Source organism: Gekko japonicus, unplaced genomic scaffold, assembly GCF_001447785.1.
Source record: "Gekko japonicus isolate JY-2015 unplaced genomic scaffold, Gekko_japonicus_V1.1 scaffold689, whole genome shotgun sequence".
Taxonomy (NCBI): Eukaryota; Metazoa; Chordata; class Lepidosauria; order Squamata; family Gekkonidae; genus Gekko; species Gekko japonicus.
This window is the reverse complement of record NW_015174862.1, coordinates 501019-507279: the sequence shown is the minus strand read 5'-3', so window position 1 is coordinate 507279 and position 6261 is coordinate 501019. Positions and strand designations below refer to the sequence as shown.

Here is a 6261-nt window from a genome sequence, read left to right as displayed (position 1 = left end):
ACCCCCCGGCTCCTCGCCGTTCCCCCCCCTCCGGCCCCGAAGCGATGGGTGAGCGCGTGCCGCTCAGCTGTCGCTGCTGGTTCCCCCCCCCGGCCCGAAGCGACGGGTGAGCGGCGTGCCGCTGGGCCATCACTGCTGGTCCCCCCCGGCCCGAAGCTGCTGTTCCCCCGTCTCTCTCTCTCTCCCTCTCTTCCCCCCCCAAAGGCTCCGAGGCGAGGCCCACGCGCCGTGGAGCCGCCGGGCCTCACGACTCACTCTCTCTCTTTCTTCCCACCCCCCACCCCGGCTCCAAACCGAGGGCTGATTGGCCCTCGCCGCTCTGCCCTCCCCTCCCGACTCGCCGCTCGCCGCTTCCCTTCCAAGCGGCAGCAGCAGCCTCGGTCGCAGAGCGTTCCGTGCGCATGCACATGGAATGCTCTGGCACTTTTGGGGGGATTTAAACATCCCCCCGAAATTTTTGTCACCATTTAGGATTTTTGTGCACACGTGGGGACTGCCCCACGTGTGCACAAACCTCTCCCTCCCCCCCCAAGTGCCCCCGATGTCTGGATTTAAGGATCCGCACAGAGGGGGCCAGCTCACTATTAGATATATAGATAGGCTTACACTTGGGGTCAAAACATGCCTGACAAGCAGCAACAATGTTAAGATGTCCCCTAGCAGAAGTAATTAGTCACAAGCTGGTGAGGCAGCATGACAATGCCCTTGATTAATTTGGTTTTTCTATACCAGTCTCCAGGGTGCAAACAAAGTGCTATCTCCTCTAATAATGCTGCATTGTACAAACAGTACTTCAGTAGCTTACCAAGGCACATACCAAACACCATAAGGGTGAGGAAATCAAAGAAAAAGGCACAGGCAAAAGAAATGAGACAGCTTTATTTTAAATGACATTACTGTGCGATTTTCTGGTTGGTTCATTTCAACAGCTTTTGGTACCTCCCCCAGAGACTGAATGAGTAGAAGTCCCCTCTAACTGGACATCTCTTGGACTGGGTCTTTCATTCCTCGCTGTCTTTTAACAGACTGGCAGGAGGAAATGGGCGGGGGGGGACTCTGTGACATTGCAAACCCAGCAATTATGTCATCAGGTTGGTGTGACACTCTATGATTCACCCAAAACTCTATGGTTTAACCATATAGTTTGGAGTGAAACCTAGGGCATCGCCCTGATGTGAAGACACTAAGGCGATGCCAAAGAGATTGCCCTTGCTCTCCAAATTCTCCCATTAATGAAATCTTTCACTCAGACTCTAATTCTAACAGGTTCTGGGGATGTAAAACTTCCTAGTCAGAGCATCCCACTTTGGGGTTATCAAAGAGGCCCAACAAAACCATACTGTTATTGTATCACACAACCGAGGCTGCACCTTCTTCAAACTGCCGAAATTAGTTTCTAGAGCTGAGGGCATGATCTGGCCAGAGGGAGAAAGTACTTCTGACATCTAGTATTAATGGCAGGCCAGGCCAATCCAGACGATCCATACTGTCTGCCAATGGCAATGTTTCACATCTGTATTCCTTCCTATGTAAAAAAAGAACTTTAAGGCCAGTGCACATTTATTTCCAGGTAATTTACTAGGCTGAACATCCATTCTCAGGCCATGAGATTCTCAGTATAAGATGCGGAGTATGAGGAGCATGCTGGATGGGGATGAGTGAGAAGTTGTTTTAGAAAGCCAAAAGCAAATCAATCACATAAACTGAAGTTCCTGGAAAACATTTGCCAGTAATTGCATGCCTGAAACCAGTGCACTTTGGGGAGGAAAAAGAAGTGCTGATACATTGCACTGGTTCTGATCGGTTTGTAATCCCCCCCTTGCTTGGAGTGTGATTCTGTGCTAGACATCAGTCCTGTTGAGCTGGCATTGCCACAATGGCATCAGGTTCTGCTGGGCACTAGTGCATTGCACTGGTTCTGCTGGGCTTGCAAAAAATGCCCCCCTTCAGTTTCTACTGCAGAGATTCTCAAACTTGACCTTAGTCCTGTTGGGTTTGCACTGCCACAGTGGCACTGGTTCTGCTGGGCTTGCAAAAATACCCCCACCTTCAGCTTCTACTGCAGAGATTCTCAGGCACTTTGATTATGTTCTATTGGGCTTCTATTGCCTTTTTTTTGCTGTTTCCTCCCCCCTCCATTAGAAACAACGGAGGATGGGAGCACCTTCTTTCGAAAGCAATAACTCAGACCCCGTAAATCCAATCCTCACCAAACACTGGAGGGCGGGTAGCAAAGAGTCAGCCAGAGACCCCCTGCAAATTTGGTTTCACTGGCACATGGGGGGTGTTCTACTACACCACAAACCTTAAACGTTTGTGACCGTTCATGAACCAAACTGCATTTTCCCGGTTCATGCCCATCCCTATTCCTGACTTGTATCCACACAGTGACAATTCTCTGTGTAGCTCTCATTGTTGCTGCAAATGCTATGGCATGCACAACAGGAATTAATTATCCACACAGCAGTTTTCTGCACACTTTCTTTGACTCAGCTCCCCCACAGCCAGCACCCTTCCACACATGCTCACACTGTGCCTCCAGAAGGCTTCATCTGGGCTTTTTATAAAATGGGTAATTTCTATAGCAATGGAACAATCACTTATTTTTTTTAAGCTGGAAAAAGCAGTGCAGAGGAGGGATGATGGCCCTGGGGGTTGGAGCAAGGAACGTGGTGCCAATGTGGGCAGAACTGCAAACATGCACATATTCCAATCTGTTTGGTGTACAAACATGCTTTGAATGCTATCTTTCTGAAAAGTTCTTATCAAGCCAGTTTTAGGAGAGCAGGAGGAGACCTGGAAATTGCCCCATTAAGGAACGACATCAGCCGTGTTCAGACTCACTACAAGTGACCCATCCACTCATTGATGGAGAGGGAAGGGAGAGCAGGCACAAACACACTGGCTGAACCCCCATCCTCTGTGTGATTGCCAAATGTGTCCTCAGACACCTCCTCTGTGCATTCACTACACAAACCACTTGTCAGTCACTCAGGAGCAGGGCCAATGCACTAATGCCTGCTTGCATTCCCCAAATGTTCAGTCAATGTACATACAGGTTGTCTGTAGGCTAGTAGTTACAGCAAACACAGTCTACAGTGCATGCTGTCTCATGTTCCTGACTTTTGTCCCCCTTTGCTTGTTTATTACTGATCATTCTTATGTTGCTATTTTATGGTTAGGGTTGCCAGCCACATCCGGTTCAGGAAATATCTAGGGACTTTGGGGGTGGAGCCAGGAGACTTTGGGGGTGGAGCCAGGAGCAAGGATGTGCTGCCGCCAGAAGGGAGGTCTAGCCACACCTTCCAGGTGAAGCCACATCTTGGAAAAGGCATTTAAAGGGACCACGAGCCCTTTAAATGCCTGTGGAGTTCAGCTGCAGCTTGCAAAAGGTAATTAAAGGGACTGCATTTCCTTTAAATCCCCTTTGAAGGCATCTTTTTCTGGGGCCCATAGAATTGGACACCCTGGCCCAATCTTTTTGAAACTTGAGGGTTTTTTTTTTTCAGGAGAGACACCACCAGCCGTGTTGAAAATTCAGTGCATCTACCAGAAAAACAGCTTTCCCCCCCAGAGCCCAAGATACCTACGGATCAATTCTCCATTGTACCCTATGCAGACCAGTCTTCCCCCCTGCTTTGTAACGGCCTTGAAATGGGAGGAGGTGCTATAAACCAGGGGGATCCCCTGCCCCTAACTGGGGATTGGCAACCCTATTTATGCTACAGTTTTTGTTTTGTGAACCACCTGGTGCAAGTCTCTTCGTAGATGTCATATAAACTTTCTAAACAACAGAAACACTTAATTCAGGGGTTCCCAACTTTTTTGAGCCTGCAGGCACCTTTAGAATTTTGACATAGTGTGGTGGGTGCAACCACAAAACCACACCCACAAAATGGCTGCTGCAGGAGGCAGAGCTGCCCACAAAATGGCTACTGTTGCGTATCATCAGTCACTCAGTGGTGCTGTGATGGCTGCACTAGTGTTTTTAAAAAGTCTTGGCAAATGACCAACCTGGCTCCGCCCACTTTCTAAAAACACTTGGTGGATGCCCGAAAAGGTGTGGGTGGGTGCCCTGACACTCACGGGCACCATGTTGGGGAATCCCAGCTTAATTAAATGAATATAAATAAGCGAGAATAGCTACAGAGTAGATCTTAGGGTTGCCAGGATTTCCGCTAAGGTCTTTCCGGTAGTGATGTGCATACAATGTGGCATACCTCCTATCCCCCCCCCCCAACTCTTGCCAGTTGCCAGACACAGCCTGACAACACTAATACATTTAGATAAGCAATTTCTTGAAGTCTACTACATTGTGCAATAAAAGTTGTGCAGTCTGCTCCACACTTCACTGTTAAGATTCCCACGTCTTGAACCAGAAATACATTTGTTCATTTAAAAAAATGTATATGGTGCCACTAAAGAGAATCAAACAAGTAAAATGGGTGGGCCATAAGTTAACTATGAACAGCCAGTGTGATGTGGCAACAAAAAAGTCTAATGCAATCTTGGGGTGTATCAGCAAAAGCATAACATCAAAATCACAAGATGTCGTAGTCCCGCTGTAGACTGCATTGGTCAGGCCGCACCTGGAGTATTGTGTGCAGTTCTGGAGGCTTCACCTCAAAAAGGATGTGGACAGAATGGAGCGGGCACAGAGGAGAGCAACAAGGATGATCGGGGGGCCTGGAGACCAAGCCCTATGAGGAAAGGCTGAGGGACTTGGGAATGTTCAGTCTGGAGAAGAGGAGGTTGAGGGGGAACATGATTGCTCTCTTGAAGGATTTGAAGGGCTGTCACTTAGAGGAGGTGTTCCTGTTGGCGGCAGAGAATAGGACTCACAATAATGGGTTCAAATTAAAGGTAGGAAGGTACCAGCTGGATATTAGGATAATTTTTGTTACATTAAGAGTTGTGCAACAGTGGAATCGGCTGCCTAGGGAGGTGGTGAGCTCCCCCTCACTGGCAGTCTTTAAGCAGCAGCTGGACAAAAACTTGTCAGGGATGCGCTAGGCTGATTGTGCACTGAGCAGGGGGATTGGACTAGATGGCTTGTATGGCCCCTTCCAACTCTGTGATTCTCTGATTCTATGAAAACAATGCAAATTAAAACCTGAACAACATGAACTTTGTCAGGAAAACAAAATTGTCTCAGTCTGGCAAAGTGAGCTCTGACTCATGAAAGCTTATTCTGGAAGAAATGCTGTTCATCTCTAAGATGCCTCTGGGTATCTGTTTGGTTTCAGTCCAGCAGTCATAAAAACCAACAGCCCATCAGTATTGAGAACAACAGAAGAGCATCTGTGAACCTGCCTTATGCATAGGGTTGCCAGTTCTGGGTGGGAAAATACCTGTATTAGAGAATGAGCTTGATAGTTGCTTTATGGACTATTTATTGTTACTCACAATGGACTGTACACACACACATAGGCTCAGAAAGGTGTACACTTTAAGTCACCTGTTGTGATACCACACATAGAAGGTGCATGCACATGCCTTACATGTAAATAAGGTTTCAGCTACACAGTTGCCAAGCCTGGTGAAGAAGCACACACCTCCATTATTGTGAGCAATGAAAAACAACAACCTCGAGAAGAGACAGCCCCCATTGCAGAACTGTTTGTGGTCACGTACTATCCATTGCCTGCTTTGTTCCTGCATTGGTATTTCCTGCTATATGGACATTTGGTTATCAATAGACTGGCCAGCTTCATCAGCACTACAATGGAGCATCTTGACGCCTAGGTTTTCACACCTGTCCAGATGCCATACTCAGAGTAAGGTTTTAGGTTACAATATTGGCCACCCCTTCAGGTAATCTCCCCTTCCCATGGGCAACCAATAGGATTGTTTTTGGGATGGACTGACAGGTAGGTAGGTCAGGAGGTTGGCACAGGTACCACGCATCTCTTGGACCCCCTATAAAAGGGAAGGACCATTCACCTGGCCCTTCCTAGCTAGCAATCCCTGCATCAACCCCTATCTGCTTTTACTCCCCTTGAGTCCCACTTGCTATCCCCAACCCTTGCCTCTACTTTGATCTCTTAATCTGCAGTCAAGAGACCCACACATTCCAGCTGGTTCTGGTCGTGTGTGAATCCTTTGTTTCCATTTCTTCCCCTCCATTCTTCATTGGAACAACCAAGCTGCAAGACAGATAAGTATCGCCCACCATCACCCCTGCCTGATAATGCAAAAGTGCTTATTTCTTACTGTAAATCTTAGAAACTTGATTGAATGTGTGAGTGCATCAGTATTGTT

At 47.7% G+C, this 6261-nt stretch overlaps 1 protein-coding gene and 1 long non-coding RNA gene across 2 annotated transcripts in view; one reads left to right on the top strand and one right to left on the bottom strand.

Moving 5' to 3' along the window:
* DGKI (diacylglycerol kinase iota) overlaps positions 1-6261 on the bottom strand; it is a 383828-nt gene that overhangs the window by 306882 nt on the left and 70685 nt on the right. The gene's annotated exons all lie outside the window — the stretch shown is intronic.
* Positions 1-6261, top strand: part of LOC107121730 — a 42387-nt gene that overhangs the window by 1009 nt on the left and 35117 nt on the right. The gene's annotated exons all lie outside the window — the stretch shown is intronic.